Source organism: Typopeltis vanoorti, chromosome 17 (assembly GCF_054136105.1).
Source record: "Typopeltis vanoorti isolate ZY-2024b chromosome 17, IOZ_Tvanoo_1.0, whole genome shotgun sequence".
Lineage (NCBI taxonomy): Eukaryota > Metazoa > Arthropoda > Arachnida > Uropygi > Thelyphonidae > Typopeltis > Typopeltis vanoorti.
Window position 1 is genome coordinate 57,979,812 of NC_143565.1, and position 16,472 is coordinate 57,996,283.

Genomic DNA, 16,472 nt, shown 5'->3' on the forward strand with positions numbered 1-16,472 from the left:
AGTTCAGTTTCTTCGGCTCTCAATAATGGCCATTAAAATATAATTGTTTAACTCGTACCTGTTTTCTTCTAAAACAAGGAAACAATATGTGCACGACTTTTCTTAATAGAGAACGTATTTCGTCTTTCCAATCTTCTGCACAACACTCATTTACTTTTCCTATTTCCTTGAAGTATGAAAATAATTTTAAAGTCCCTTTTTACTCGTGAAACCTTTTCCTTATTCTTAAACAAAAAAAAAAAAAACCCAAAAAAAACAACAATTCATGTCTTTCGGGCTTAACTAGGATTCGTTTGCTGCATAAAGTATCAAAAGAAACTGTCCTTTGCTTCGGGAGAAACTAGATCACTTTTATCTGTCCCACAATATAAAAGAAATTCATCCGTTTATTTTGGGATAACTGTTTCCCTCATAACCCTCATTTCCTTTTTTCTTCTCTGGCTCAAGAATTTCTATAAATTCTCCTCTACCCTGAGCTTCCGACTTTTTAGAATGTCATCTCTGCTCTAATCAACGCCACAGCTCGTCTCTAATTCTACTTCGCTCCTGAAGTACAATCTTCGCGCACGCGCATTACGACTGCCTTATGGAGTAACAGGTTAGCCGTGAGATGAAAATCTCTTCTTGAAAACAAGACTGCAGTTCTTCATTATCGTGAAAACGACCTCGTAAAGTTCAATATTGTCTTGTCTCAAGTTTATGAAAAAAAAACAAAAACAAATTACAAATGAGTCCTTTTTGCGAATAAGGTCACAATCGAACAGTTTCGACGTATACAAAGGCTTCTTGTAGAAACATTTCTCATTACAATAAACAATGCATTTTGTGCTACACATGTAGAAAACGCTTTTTACTTACCAAAAGTTATCCTTTCTTGTTATTTATTTAATCGAAATCGTCCTCGCCGCTAAAAAATAATGTAAGATAATCCGATATCGCTAAATAGTAGATATCCAACATATGTTTGATCGTCGTGGACGTTATTCGCATCCATGAAAGTTCCTAAACTAATAAAACATTTGCGTCCTACTTGGTTAAGAGTTTTCGATTTTTTGAAATTATTTTAGTTTTCGCGCTTAACATAACGCAGAAATTCGTGACCAAACATGAAAATTTTTCAAGCCTTTTCAGGTTTCCACTGAGGTTTGCTGTAGGCTCACAAAAGGAGCTTAAAATCATCTGCTTAAGACAATCACGAAACTCGCTCTAAAGCTGAGGTCGGATTCGAACCGGCAGCCCATTTATTAGGGAGAAGATACGCTAATCGCTTGGCGGACTTGGCCGGTCTCTCTCTCCTTCTCTCTTACTAATACAACGTCATTCGCCTTTGTAAAGTCCGCTTTATTTCGCAACATTCCGTCTACGATATTTGAATTCTTCCACAGGTAAATAGAAGCGATCCCAAATTTAATTTAATTCAAAAGCAATTGCGTTTTGTTTACCCAAACCATCACGACCAGAAAGCCACGGGTATTGTTCAATTAGTGGAAGACATGAACTCGTGGAAATAAAAATAAAAAACCGCAACCTTGAACACAGTTTCATTTTTTTATTTTTTATTTTTTTTGACGTCAATTTTAGAGCCTAATGATTATTGAGGAGTGCTCTGCCTCACGTTTTTATTCAAACGTCAAGAGCAGGTATTTATTGTATAAACTGCACAATCAGTCGTTAAAAATCCAACGAAGTTGCAACCGCAATTCAGGTTCCACGCGACGACAGACGATTAGACGATAACAGAGTTACGACATCACCTCTATATGAAAGAAAAATGAACGAAAATGGACAAGTTGGAAGATGTTATCCATTGGTTTGCTTATTTCTGGAAACTTCATTAATTTGAACTCAAATATTCGAAATAAAAGGTAGGTGGGGTGGTTTCCTTTGTGTCCGTTTTAAGGGATGTGGCAGTTATGCTGGTTAAAGATCGGCAGTGGGATAAGTATGTGTTACAATCTTAGTTCTCATCCCATGGTGCGCGCTTTCCATCTTCAGTGATTAACTATCACCTCACATTGACAGAAAAAAACATTTTCGTCTACATTCAACTCTGCAGATCAAGTCGCTTTAGTCAGATGTGCTTACATTCGTCTTAGCAAGCTAATTGCAGCTAATGATGATGTATTTTCTTTAATAATGCTTTTTCTGTGGTGTGCTGGAAGTATCACTGGAACTTGTTTGAAATCATAGAACGATTTAAAACTACCCACTGGAGTTTTATGAATTCCATATTAGTTATATGCATCTGATTACTCATTTTCATCTTGTCGTCATTCACCTCTGCTGGTCTGAATGATCTCAAAACCGCTTTCCTTAAGGAAACTGGTGAATTCACTAAAAAGATTCCCCGAAGCAAGACTCAAGCAAAGATTGAAGTAGAATGCCTCTCGGTCTTCTTCAACTTTTACCGGGGTAGTGTACAGGCGGTGGCTTCGTTGCTATCAACAAAGGCTTTATATTTACCACTATCGGGATTACAGCATGCTGATTGTGCAGCTCAATCCTACGGCAGCAGATTCCCTAAAATTTTGAATCTATGAAGGTGTAAGTTATCATTCGATATTCGTGGAGTACAGTGAATATTCTAGTGGCTGTACTGTAGTAAGGCAAAATTATTTAAAAACCATCACTAAATTTGTATCACAAATTCACTGAATTAATAAACTGTAGTTATGGTATTTATACGTTATTTCATTTTTTGTCCAGATGTAAATGTTATAAATTTCGAAGAGACACATGTTTTTTTACCTTCGTTAGCTTGATATAACTTGATCTCATATTCTCGGTTTAAAAAAGATGGACACCAAATATCTTTACTTGTTTCCCGTTGTCGAAAAGGATAAGAATAAAGAGTAAATGCCATTTTTTAAAATACAGTTATCTACCTGGAAATTACGAAGAATAAGTAACTGCACTACTCTTCTTCGTTACAGATAATATGCTGTGTAGAACTCAGATAACTGTGCTGTTGATAGACGGCATGCTTTTATTTCAAGGTTTCTGTCATTGTGAAAGCACCAGCGAATGTGCTGTTTAATCTTCGTTTACATTCAAACGTTAAAAATGCATGCATATGAGTCATAGGCACCGTCTTCTCACTCTTGATATATATGACAAATCAAGGTTTGGCTCTTCGGCAACATTCACTTTATCGAGACATTCAGAGTTACTCTGTCAATAATTTTATAACAGGCTCATGGATATTTATTTCAAGTAAATAACTGATATAAATTATGAATTAATTTCAAGTAAATAACTGATATAAATTATGAATTAATTTCAATAAATAACATACAATATATCACAAATAAATTTGAAATAAATAGTTGCTTAAAACGTATTTCTTCATGCATTTTCCAGGTGTTCGGCATTTAACTAGCACAACCGGTGCAGAAAGCAAATATTACAATTGTTGTATTGAAATTCTTCACGAAATGTGTGTATGAAATTTTACATAATTGTCAACAATTTTTGAAAATTATTAATAACAGTTGTTAGTAAGTTTATGAAACGAGATGCATATAAAAGATATTTTAGATACAACCATTATATTAAAAAAAGGTAGTGGCATCATATGCATGGTTAAAACTTCAATATGATCTGTTTCATCCTGCACTATCATTTTATGATATAAGTCTTATAAACAATACTCATGTAAATGGATTTTGATGAGCATTCTCTATAAACTTTAAAGATTCTTTTTGAATTCTTTCTTTATATTCTACAGTTTATTTTTTTTACCCAATCGCCAATCGTTAAGGTAATTACTGTAGTGCAGTGATTTTTAATTGACAACGGATCAAAATAATATTGATTTCATCTCGAAAGAAAATCACAATCAAGCTTTCTTAAATTGTTTTCAAAAGATAGAAAAAAAATGAATCAACTCAAAGAAACGAAAACTTTACATTAAAGACTTCATAGAGTAAATACTGTATTAATGTAATGTACCCATTAACAAATTAAATTACATAAACCATAGACATCAGTTAATAACATAATACGTTTATTTGTTTAATAATATTAATAACAGTTAATGTTGATTTTGGGTAATAAAACTGTTGGTTGGTAAAATTAAAAACGTATTAGGGGATAATTTGAGATCGGGTTCCGAGATTTCGACTACCTTGGGGCCTCCACAGGGTTTAATCTGGCACTATTGGGAGATAAGAGAATTTACCAAGAAGTTCCCAAGGAATAAGTTTCAACACAGATTAAAGTTGAATGATCTTCAGTATTGTTCAGATTTTGCCATGACGGTTTACAGTTGGTAGCCTTATTATTCTTAATAAGGATTTCATATTTACCACTATCAGGGTCATAATCGCTTAAAATATGTTAATTGTGCAGCTAAATCCTTCAGCCGAAGCTTTCCTGAAATTTTTGAACTATGAAGGTCTTGGGTGGAGATTTGATACAGCTCAACAAGTAGATATGAAATAAGTGTTATATTGGAAATTATTTCTAATGTGCACATGAAATCTTACATGAATTTAATATGAATATTATGAATTGTGAATATAACAAAATTATTTGGAATACCACAAATTATCAAAGCTGTATTAAAGCTGTTTTGTCGGTCATCATCTGATTATATAAATGTCTTATTGATTATTATATAAATTAAAATATCACCTGTGCAGATTCTTATTTAAATTTAGCTGCTTACTGCTAATTAGCAGTAATAATTAAAAAAAATTATGGACCTAAAATTGACTAACAAATTGAGCATTACCCAGAGGAAAATGGAAAGAGCATTGTTTAAGCTAGGGTGAGAGAGATTAAATCAGCTATTAAAAAATCTAAATGGAAATGGCAGGACATATTGCATGAAGTAACACTCACTCAAAAATGGACAAAATTGATCTCTGAATGGCATCCCCGAGATGGAAACAAAGATACAAGTATACCAACAAACTGTAGCAGGATGAAATTAAAGGAATAACTAGAACTCAGTGGCAAAGACAAAGCTTAAAATAGGGGCTTAAAATTTTCTGTCCATTTCTTCTAGCAGTGGACAGAAAATGGTGAAGGAGGAAGAGAACATATCATTAAAATTTGTGGACTATCGTTTTATACCTTTTCTTGGGGTTTGAAATGGATATTTTCCACATCAATTGTAAGCACTCTTATAAGCAGTTTTACAAAAGGAATGTCTTTTATCTATTGATAACTTATTTCATAATTTGTTAAATTTATACCTGGGATAGCTTCTGTATTGTTTTAATATATAATTTCAAGAGGAGGTTTGAAATCCCAGTAGGAGTTCAAGTTCTTGTGTGATGACCATTGCATTTTTGAGCTTCCAATAATTACTAAATAAAGCAGTTGTTTCAAATATTTTTCCACTTGTCTGCCCCTTTTAAACCATTTCTATAAATTGTATCCCTTGTTTTTGAAATAGCTGTTTTTAAATACTGACACTTTTGTTCAGTGCCTATCTTAATGTAACGCACTTAATTATACTCAGTCAATAACTGAACTAATAACGCGTCAATAACGTCTGAAGTCAATAACGCGTGCCCCCGGTTGGGAACCGATGATTTAGAGAAACATAATAATCGGTTTTTAACCTAGTGAGATGGAATGTTGCAAAAAAGAAGAAGCATTACCTGTTTCTTAAATTGGAGAAACTTACTGCAAATAGAGCAGAAAAGCCAACATATGCAATTCCAGAATTCCAATCAGCTGAGGACCGCAAGAGTACAAAAATGAGTGGGACATTGTAAAATTATCTAGGTCATTTTATATAATGAGTATGTGTATAGAAAATTAGACTCCTTTAAAAATTGCTGCGATTGCACCACAGATGTAAATTATTTGCATACCATCTACGGAAAACGTTCTTATAAAAAATTTATTTATTTTTGTCGTCCATTACAAGACTATTAATATTATAATCACAGAAAGCAGGCTGTTTTCTCAAGTTCAATAAACCGCTATGATGCGAAAAGAATATATGGTCTTACATTAGACGAAATTTATGATCCTCTGAGGGTATAAGGCTAGCTGATGCGTGTTTGCTGAGGCAGAGGTGGGAGAGAGGGCGACGTGTATGTTGCTCCAGGTGCCAGCCGGTCGTGTATGGGGAGAGGAGATGTATCCGTGGGGCAGGAGAGAGAGAGAGAGAGAGAGAGAGAGAGAGAGAGAGAATATGAGGTGTGTAGAGAGAGATGAGATAGGATGATCTGTAATTGTGCCGGATGACAGCGGGTCATGTGAGAAGCAGATTGCAAATGATTTAGAAACAATATCTGCATACTTTGTGAATTTCTCTTCTTTGCTTTTCTGACAGCTTAACACGCCCATTCTTGGATGTCTGAGTGATAGAGGGATTGAGCGGTACCCACACTGTCTCCTCTGAACTGAGCTGATCGCAGATTTCTGAAAGTGACCACAGAGTAATAAACTGCGTCATATCACTTACGTAAGTCTAAAAACTCCGTCACGAGAGTATTACTTAGCTCTCTCTCTCTCTCTCCCTCCCTCTCTCTCTCTCTCTCTCTCTTTCTGTTTTGATCTCCTTGTCATAACTGAGGTAGCTTTGTCTACATGCTTCAAGAAGCAGAACCTGTTCAAAGTAGAGACTAAGCATTTGATAAGTAAAACGAATCGTGCTTTTTTTTTTCCAAAAAAAGCAAAATAAAAGTCAATATTTCTGATTAATAGGTTAATACATATAGGAATGAACTTATATATATATATATATATTCACTTGTTTCGCAAACACTGCTTGTGTGAGTTTCTTCCTCTTGTTATCATTTTTACTTTTCAAAAACATTTGTAAGTTTTTAGAAAATCAGCAATCACCAGTTAGTCATATTTTCTGACGAGGTTCTTAAATATTCAAAAATTCGTAGCATTAATTACGGTGACAAGAAAGAAGTTCATTGTATGCAGATTATTACGTAAACTTACACAAAAGTAATCTTAAGCTGAATTAATTATTACCTTCGATATATAGGAATTTCAAAAAGTATGGTACACGATTATCCTTTTGATTGTGGTATTTGTTATTTTAAACATGGTTCGTAATTTAAGAGCCAGGGTGCTACATGGATTCGTCCAGGTTATATGGTATGTCAATTCTTGAATACTTCTTTTAAAGTTCTGTTTGAATTTATCATTTTTGTTGAGAACTCCAACTGGAAATTATCTTTCATGAGTTCAACAAAACTATCCAACTATCCAACAACTGTTATTACAGACCTTCCTGGCATTAAAAATATAAATAAGAAAAGAAAAGATGTAGGATGTATTAATTTTGACAAAATTTCGATTACGTAAAGAAACGTTCCTGTGTACATATTAAATTTATTACTCGAAATCGGTTATATGTATGATAATTAATTCAGCTAAAGATTACTTTTACGATTACATAAAAGTATTCTTTTCTGTAATCATACATAGTATTTTGTGGTTAAATAGCAACCTGAATAGTGTAAACTTCTTTCTACAACGATAATCAATATTATGAATGAATATTTAACATTAACAAACTCTAATCATAAAGCAATAACAACTGATTTCACAAACTGCAAAGATACCTGTCATTTATTTTTAATGTTGAGTTCTTTCCTGCTCAATAATAAGAAAGAATTATAATTTTTATTTAATTTATTAAATGAAAATTTATTATATATAAATTATATATATTTATATATATAATTATATATATATATATATATATATTATATAAAATTATATATATTATATATAATTTATTAAATAAAAACAAATAAGATTAAATCATGAGCTATCATATACAAGAGAGATAAACCAAGGGGTCCGACAGGGATGTCCCCTCTCAGCAACTCTTTTTAATATCTACTTAAATGAAATAATAATAAAATAGAGTAAAAATTTACATCAAGGAATTAAACTTTCACCTACAGTTAACTTAAACACTCTCCTCTTTGCAGACGACCAAATAATAATTACAAATTCTGAAGATAACTTACAGAAAGCTATTTTAAATCTAAATGAGATATCCAAAGATTATGGTATGATAATATCAACGGAAAAATCAAAAACTATGACCTTTAAAGGACAAGATCCAGCAAGAACTAAAATAGTATTAGATAACAAGATCTTAGAACAGGTGAATTCATTTAACTACCTAGGATGTATGATCACTTATGAAAATGAAAAAGATATAAACATAAAAATTGCAAAATATTTAAAAATAACAGGAGTAATTAACTCTATATTTAAACCAAACCTAGTTCAAAAACAAACCAGGCTAAAAGCATACAATACATTAGCCCTACCGGTCTTAATGTATGGAAGCGAAATCTGGACAATAAAACAAAAAGACAAACAAAGATTAACAACAACAGAAATGAAGTTTATGAGAAAAACTGCAACGTATACCCTATTTGATCACAAAAGAAACGAAGATATTATGAAAGAATTAAACCAAAAACCAGTAATTGAAAAAATTAAAAAATATAAACATAGATGGATGGAACATGTTCAAAGAATGAAAACAGAAAGATTACCAAAACAAGCCTTCAAGTACAAGCCATTAGGAAAAAGAAAACCAAGACGTCCTCTTAAACTATTCAACGAGGACTTCTAAGGCCTGAACAGGCCATACTAGGCCTAAATCCTTGATACGTATGATGATGATGAATTATAATTTTTAAGAATTTTTCATTTACACAATTAATCCAACCTCTAAAATCCTCTGGCATTTAACATAATCAGTCATAGAAACCACGCGGTTGTTAGTTCCACAGAATCCTATTTTTAGAATAGGGACACAGTTAAGCAGAAATAGCATGTGTTTTTATTCTATCAGAGATAGTTAAAAATTACTTAAATCTACCAGAGTAGATCACAGGGGCTAACCCTTCGCCTGAGTAAAAACACACTTCTCCCTCTTCCGTAAGAACTCTTCTCTGTAACTGTTGCTTACGAGTACTTTTCCCGATCAATATGTATCATCACAGTAGAATCCGTGCAGCTGTTTTATGGTTAATTATAGGTAAATGTTTTATTGAAGGTGTTTCTTGTTTTTTAAAAAAAAGGTTTTGAGAGAAAAGACGATTTGTTTGTAACAATTCCATTTAATATCCTTACAGTGCCATATGAGAGATATCTTAACAAGTTGGTAAGGGATAAAATAATCAAAAATTATTTTTTTATTTTACGAGCATGTTGTTCTACATGCGCCCATCATCGATTTTAATTTCCAGAGCAATGTTGAAGTTTGGAAAATTAGTCGTCACTAGCGAGGCTTCTTGTTTTCTGACCAGAGTTTCTCAAATATTCAATCAATGATTAATTTACATGATCCACATAGGATAAACGTTTTTTCAACCATAATTAATATTATAATGAATGAATGAATATTTAACAAACACTAGTAAGAGAAAATGACAAATTTGCTTAGAAAGTTGATGTGTAACCTTCAAAGTCTTAATTAAAAAAATAATTTTTCTTCGGCGTGGACAGCGGGGTTTTTTCCACCAGTTTATCTTCGGATTTTCATCCCGCAAGCAGGCAAACTGGTCTCGTGAACACACACACACACGGATTACAGTCAGGAATACTGACCCATCCATAGGCCTGATTCGTCAGCTATGCCAGTCCAGAGCCTGGATAAAATTTGGGGGAGGGGGGGGGGGCTAAGTAGTATGGGTGATGCTTTGAACAAGATCAAGATCAAGATAAGATAAGGAATCGTGACGCTATTAGTTGACGTCAATGTGAGCGTGGCTTCTTGGGTTTGGAGTGTTAGGAATTACGCTGTGGGCATATGTATCAATGGCTTCAGTTGTTGTGTTTTGGTTCGCGTATGGGATTATGGGTAAAGGTAGAGAAAAGGAATCGTGTCGTGATTGGTGGGACACTTTAAACAAGATCTAGATCAAGATAAGATAAGGAATCATGACGTGTTTGTTTGTTGTTATGAGATGTAGATAAGTGATGTCATTTGTTATTTGTAAATATGTGACGTCATTTGTTAGTTGTAAATAAGTGACGTTATTGTTTTGAATGGAAAAGGGAGATATATTAGAGATAAGGAATCGTGTCGTGATTGGTGGACACTTTAAACAAGATCAAGATCAAGATAAGATAAGGAATCGTGTCGTGATTGGTGGACACTTTAAACAAGATCAAGATCAAGATAAGATAAGGAATCGTGACGTGAATGTTTGTTGTTGTCGGATGAATATCAGTGACGTCATTGTTAGTTGTAAATAAGTGACGTTGTTGTTTTGAATGGAAAAGGGAGATATATTAGAGATAAGGAATCGTATCGTGATTGGTGGACATTTTAAACAAGATCAAGATCAAGATAAGATAAGGAATCGTGACGCGAATGTTTGTTGTTGTTATTGAGTTTGGAATTTCGCTGAGGCCCCCTTCTGTCAGAAACATCACGTGGTGTGTTTGGTGATATTTAGAGATAAGAATTGTGATGTTATGTGTTTGGATATTCACAGTTTCGCGGTTTTCTGAATAATTAATTATATGCTATGTCACTCAAACATACAGTTTTTTTTCTTCTATAGATGGTTGTACTAATTTTCCAATACATTTTGAGGTATTTCTTTCCTGTTAAACGGTGGGATTCTTACAGTAAGTCGTGATGGCAGCAGTGTAATAAGCTATTCGAGCTTTTCTGAATAATTAATTATATACTTGAAATACCTGTCCTTAAACACACACACACACACACACACACATACACATTAGACATAAAAAATCGCTAATGTATCCATGTTGATACTCTAATATATACCCTATGATTATTCTTATGGATTATGTAAATGCTTTAACCTGAACTAGTTACTTTGTCCTTTAGATTACAGGCCGTAGATGCTGTGGTTTCGTCATTTGCAATATCCCCCAGCGAGCGGTTTTCTTCAAAGGGGATGATATGAGTCACATCCATAAATTGGGGTATTGTTCAAAAGGCAGCATTTCCTCAAGTTTGGATATTTCTCAAATAATTACATATGACTAAGGGATTAGTATCCACATGTTTGAATGACACATATCCTAAAATTATTCATTCTTCATTACCGTCAGAATTCATTGGTATAGTAAATTAATGCTTACATTTAATTTTAATTTAGGGTAATATCCGATTGGTTGTGTGTATTAATTCTTTCCCACTGTTGCCCAAGCTTGATGGGAAAGTCTATGCGCCATTTTGTTTAGGGTAAGTGTTATTACTAGTTTCAAATTCCGATTGCTGTTAGAGTATAGAATTCTGACAAGTGAAATTATTATTATTATTTTTTTCTTCAAATTGATTGGTTATTTTCTGTATTTTACTTTTAAAGGTCATATTCTAACAGAATAACCGAGCAAAATTAATATATATATATGAAGTGTATGTGAATTTATTTTCCAACACTGTATATTTCTCATTAAGTCTTATCTTAAATATATCTAACTTATCTGCTCGCTGTTTGTTGTACATAGGTGAGAAATCGTGTGTTTTGGTTCGAACTCTTGGTTTTCATTGGGAAATTACCAATATAACTATTAATTTTACCTTCGATTCCTTGTACTTTTAACCTATTTCTGTAAGTGGAATTTATTTATTTTATTTATTTTTTTCTTTAGCATTAGTAAATTTTAAGTAACTGATATGAGACAAACAAGGTTTTGAACTCTCTGCAGTTTTTCTACAGCAATCTTTTTAAGAGTTTTTGTAACATGTCGTTGGTTTTAAATATCTAATGGCTATGTAAAATAACCAAACTCTAACAGTATTGTGACTTTTCAAGTAAAATCTTCACCACTAAAATTCTAGCTATTAATTTAATACCTGATTATTTCTTTTGTTTCCAAGATTTGACAGGAGTTTCTTGAAATATTTTTATAACTTTTTTTTTCCTAAAAAGTTATAAAATATAACTTTTTAGGAAAAAAATGCGTTGTTTTATTTTTTTCCCTAAAAAGTTATCATAAAAACGCGTTTTTAAAATTTTTTTTCCCCAAAAAAAGTTATTGGTATCAATTGGTGGTGACCTCACTTAAAGATATCTGCAAACGATGAGCTCACTCATCTCCACTAGGCTGAGCAGACATCTTCTGGAGGAGAGGGGATGGTGAGAGACTAGGATGATGGGGTTAGGTGGGGGAGCATTGCAGGGAAGACATCTGTCACCCTCTGTGATATCACAGAATGAGAGACATATGTTCCCCAGAAATATCCAAACACATAACAACATTGTTGTCATGTTTTGTTTGGCTATGGAATTGTGTGTGATGTTTTTGAGATAAGATATCTTGGAATTTTCCCAGGGTGACACACATTCGTCATTGTCGTCATGGTTTATCCAACACCATGTAGAAACATGTCCGTGAATCATCTGCACAAAAGTTTCATTTTGGAAGGAACGGTCAGGGTTAAGGATCAGGTAAACAGTACTATAAGGAAAAATAAACGAGTCAAGTGTCTTTGCAGTTATGACAATTCGTTCATCCTGTGAAGTTATCGTATTGTGTTGGGGTGATTGGTATTCAGGAAAGTAAAGTAAAGTAAAATAATGGGTGAGCCACAAAAGTCATTGAAATTTTCTTTCTTCAGGAAAATAGCACAAGAAAAAACTCTTCACCTAGCTCTAAAAGGATGGAAACCGATTATTATTTTAGAAGACACGTACAATATGATGTATTTATCCAGGACCACTCGGGAAAAATTACACAGGAAGTGGTCTGATATCCTCGGCTACTTGCAAAGAAGAGTTGACTACGAAATGGACCTCAGTGAGTGTTATATTCTGAAATGCCAAGATGGGGAACTAATACTTGATGATACAGGAGCTGATGGAAGTAAGGTTTTTTCTATTAGTTGTGAAGAAGCTGAGAGATTTTCACCAAAAATGTACGACATTGAAACTGAATTACCATCTGTTCATATAATGGGAAAAATTATCACTCATCATTTAAATTCATCAATGGTAAAATTATACTTTCAAGATTTTATCCAGTTCGATAAAGATTCTTTATTTTGGGACATTTACAAACATTTTACAAAAACTGTTTGTGTATATTTGCTGACAAAAGAATACACAGAATGTTTAGTGAGGCATGGTGTCATTTCCAGACTGACACAATATCAAACATATGGAAGTGTGGTTACCATGGTATCTGATTTAAAAATTCTTTTGCATGACCAGCTATTTTGATGTAATGTAACCAAGAAACAGTGAGTAACAAAAATTTTATTCATTGAACTCTTTGGAAAATGTTAAGAGTCTAAACTAAATATTGTGAAATATTTTTAGGTAATTACATGTTTCGAATTTTTCTCAGTGAATATACTTGTAAATAGTATTTCAGCAAAATAAATGTGCATTTGTAAACTTAAATGAACAAAGATGTATATTTTTGTTGTTGTGTTTTTCCACAGTGAATTTTTACTCAGTTATTCTGATTAGATCTTGATATTTAAATCCACAACTTTATATCTTTATGCAATTCTGTTTACTTATTTAAAAAAATCACAACTGTGAAATTAATGCCAGGACAGGAAAAAAGTGTTGAAAACGAATATCCATGTATTGATTATTTTAGAAATTGTCTAATGCTACCTATTGACATTATTTGAGTTATCTGAAAACAAATCGTTCACATAATCGAAAATCCGAACTGTTAGAATTTGGTTATTTTACAGAGAGAGAGAGAGAGAGAGAGAGAGAGAGAGAGAGAGAGAGAGAGAGAGAGAGAGAGAGAAGAACCTAATTAAACCAACAAAACATGACTTTAACTCTTCTTTAAAGTTTGGCATAGAGAAAATGTTTGTACTCTACAGATATCACATATACAAATTTTACCTTTCCCTACACAAAGTAAGATAAAAACACACCAACAGTATATCCAACAGCATGTGAAAACATGTCGTTGAGTCATCTGTGCAAAAGGTTCATTTTTGAAGAAACAGTCAGGGTATGGGATGGTAAGTGTAAACAGTACTATAAGAAAATACCATAGAGTCGAGTGACTTTGGACTTAAGGTAATCGTTCATCCACTGCAGCTGCTGTTTTGTGATTTGTGTTTGGTAATGCAAAAATAATGGGTGAGCTACAAATTCTTTGAAAGTTTCTTTGTGAAAAGTTCTAATTGTTTAGAATTTTGTAAACGAAAGTTACCATAAAGTATACGATCAGAGCTAATAATCAGTGAAATAATAATAAATAACTATTTATTTGTGGTGCCATATGAAGTAATCGAAGAAGAAGAATGAAGGAAAACGATTATGAAAAATCGACAGTGGGTGAAAAATACGAATTTTCAGTTATCATTGGGATAATTGATGTACAATTTTTTTGAATAAGAGTTCAAATTTATTTCCTAAAGAAATTTGTATTTCTGATGGAATTAGTGTATGATATGTAGTGACAAAATCACCTTGTAGTTGGAAAGAATTACCTGAAAGAGTTAAAAAACAGAATTCTTGGTTAATAAAATATAACCATCAGCTGAAGAGGGAAATTGGTTCACTAGCTTTGGACAAACTAAGAGATTGGATGATAGAATCAACATGCAAATATCATATATTACTTGCCAAAGGAAGAGAAAAATCAAAAACATTAACGAAGTTAATAGGGAGGCCTGTTCTTGATTTAAATGAAATTGGATGCCCAAAACGTGAAAACATAATGTGTACTTTTAAATGCTTTTGGAAACATAACTAAAGATTCTGTGCTTTTAATAATTCTCTGAATTATACGTATTGGATTCGAAAATATAAATATGCAACCCTTAATTTTACTACTACAGTAATAAATTCCCAACAAACACCAAATGAAAATTAACATTCAGATGAGAGTCACATTGTCAAAACCATACGATGGCAATTCCACAAGCATGGAAGAACCTTTGATGTATTTTTCAATTTATTTATTTTCTGTATTGTTAGATTCAGTAAATACAATTTGTAAATAATATTTCGTTCAAATAAAATGTGTAAATTTAAATGAACAAATTGGGTGTCGTAGATGTGTTATACAAATTTAAGAAAGAAGATAACATTTTTTTCCTTGTGAAATTTCATGCCACAAAGTAACCAGAGAATTTTTTTTTGTTGATTCATTGAATTAAAAGTCTTATTTGTTCATGCAAGCCCTCAAATATTTCAAGAAACTCCTGTCAAATCTTGGAAACAAAAGAAATAATCAGGTATTAAATTAATAGCTAGAATTTTAGTGGTGAAGATTTTACTTGAAAAGTCACAGTACTGTTAGAGTTTGGTTATTTTACAGAGCCATTAGATATTTAAAACCAACGACACGTTACAAAAACTCTTATAAAGATTGCTGTAGAAAAACTGCAGAGAGTTCAAAACCTTGTTTGTCTCATATCAGTTACTTAAAATTTACTAATGCTAAAGAAAAAAATAAACAAAATAAATAAATTCCACTTACAGAAATAGGTTAAAAGTACAAGGAATCGAAGGTAAAATTAATAGTTATATTGGTAATTTCCCAACGGAAACCAAGAGTTCGAACCAAAACACATGATTTCTCACCTGCGTACAACAAACAGCGAGCGGATAAGTGAGATGTATTTAAGATAAGACTTAATGAGAAATATACAGTGTTGGAAAATAAATTCACATACACTTCATATATATATATATTAATTTTGCTCAGTTATTCTGTTAGAATATGACCTTTAAAAGTAAAATACAGAAAATAACCAATCAATTTGAAAAAAAAAAAAATAATAATAATTTCACTTGTCAGAATTCCATACTCTAACAGCAATCGGAATTCGAAACCGGAAATGACACTTACCATAAACAAAACGGCGCATAGACTTTCCCATCAAGCTTGGGCAACAGTGGGAAAGAATTAATACAGACAACCAATCGGATATTACTCTAAATTAAAATTAAATGTAAGCATTAATTTACTATACCAATGAATTCCGACGGTAACGAAGAATGAATAATTTTAGGATATGTGTCATTCAAACGTGGATACTAATCCCTTAGTCATATGTAATTATTTGAGAAATATCCAAACTTGAGGAAATGCTACCTTTTGAACAATACGCCAATTTACAGATGTGACTCATGTCATCCCCTTTGAAGAAAACAGCTCACTGGGGGATATTGCAAATGACGAAACCACGGCATCTACGATCTGTAATCTAAAGGACGAAGTAACTATTTCAGGTTACGGCATTTACAAAAATTTCATTCTTTGTGGATTTTGTGTTTGTGTTGTGTTGTGGATATAAATTCAACTATTTTGGAATATTCGTATTTAGAAGAGTCATCTGGAAAGCTGTAAATACTTTTTTAACTTAAACATAACAACTGCTCGTATGTTTTTTTGGTAAGCGTAATCCTAATACTGAATAGTTTTTTTTTTCATAAGAATAATCATAGGGTATATATTAGAGTATCAACATGGATACATTAGCGATTTTTTATGTCTAATGTGTATGTGTGTGTGTGTGTGTGTGTGTTTAAGGACAGGTATTTCAAGTATAT